Source organism: Petromyzon marinus, chromosome 32 (assembly GCF_048934315.1).
Source record: "Petromyzon marinus isolate PM22_M1 ecotype Great Lakes invasive population chromosome 32, UKy_Petmar_22M1.pri1.0, whole genome shotgun sequence".
Classification (NCBI taxonomy): Eukaryota; Metazoa; Chordata; class Hyperoartia; order Petromyzontiformes; family Petromyzontidae; genus Petromyzon; species Petromyzon marinus.
In genome coordinates this window covers 9,370,588-9,371,469 of record NC_133698.1, presented here as the reverse complement: position 1 = coordinate 9,371,469, position 882 = coordinate 9,370,588, and the positions used below count along the sequence as shown (strand labels likewise).

General features: G+C 42.1%; 1 non-coding gene across 1 annotated transcript; it reads left to right on the top strand.

The window, feature by feature from the left end:
* Positions 1-218: 218 nt before the first annotated feature.
* Positions 219-290, top strand: TRNAE-CUC (transfer RNA glutamic acid (anticodon CUC)). The gene has a single exon. It is a non-coding gene; the product is annotated as a tRNA-Glu (tRNA).
* Positions 291-882: the final 592 nt, after the last annotated feature.

Here is an 882-nt window from a genome sequence, read left to right as displayed (position 1 = left end):
ACGTGTTGTCTATATTTATTAAAAGTTGCGCATTTTGATGTGACGTCACATTTCTCAACCCCCCCCCCATCGTCATAAATGTCTGACCTCCCCCCCCTAGGTGTGTGACGTCATTTATGGACGGCCCCCTATTTACCTATTGTTTTATGATAATAAAAATGATTGTCACAACCCTGGGCAGAGGTTACAAGGCTGCTGGAAGGCGACAGTCGTCAGCTTCCCTGGTGGTCTAGTGGTTAGGATTCGGCGCTCTCACCGCCGCGGCCCGGGTTCGATTCCCGGTCAGGGAACGTCTATTTTTTTTCTTCTCCCATTATTAATTTGTCGAACATACTTGTTACGTTCTACCGTGTATGTATAAAACCGCGGTCGTATACTGTACTCGATTTTTTTTACAAATTCTATTGTGTTAAGCGTGGGATGGAAAATGCCACTTTAAACGGTCAGTCTGTGGGGCGGTTTGTTTGTTAATGTTTAAATGGGCGGTAAACGCTTCTGGTTTACAGGAGATGAACAGCAGGCGGCGATAATCTGCTAAATTGGATTGGACAATCAATTCAATGCGTGAACCAGTACGTGGAGTATTGGAAATGCGAATTAAGTTCACGTATTATATTAAATCATTCTCGAGACCAGACCGAGCCTGCTTTGTTTGTTACACGGATGAGTCCGCTTGGGCCACCACGCACGTGGTGCGCTATGAGCGCATCAACTAAATATAAAAAAATGTTAGTTATTTTAGTAATTTTATTTTCAATGTATTTATAATTGTAAAAATATGCTGAGTGTCTGCTGCTGCTGTGTCCTTGTACAGCGCTTTGAGATCCTTGATAAAAATCCGCTAAATACATGGATTCATTATTATCCATGAAATCATTATTA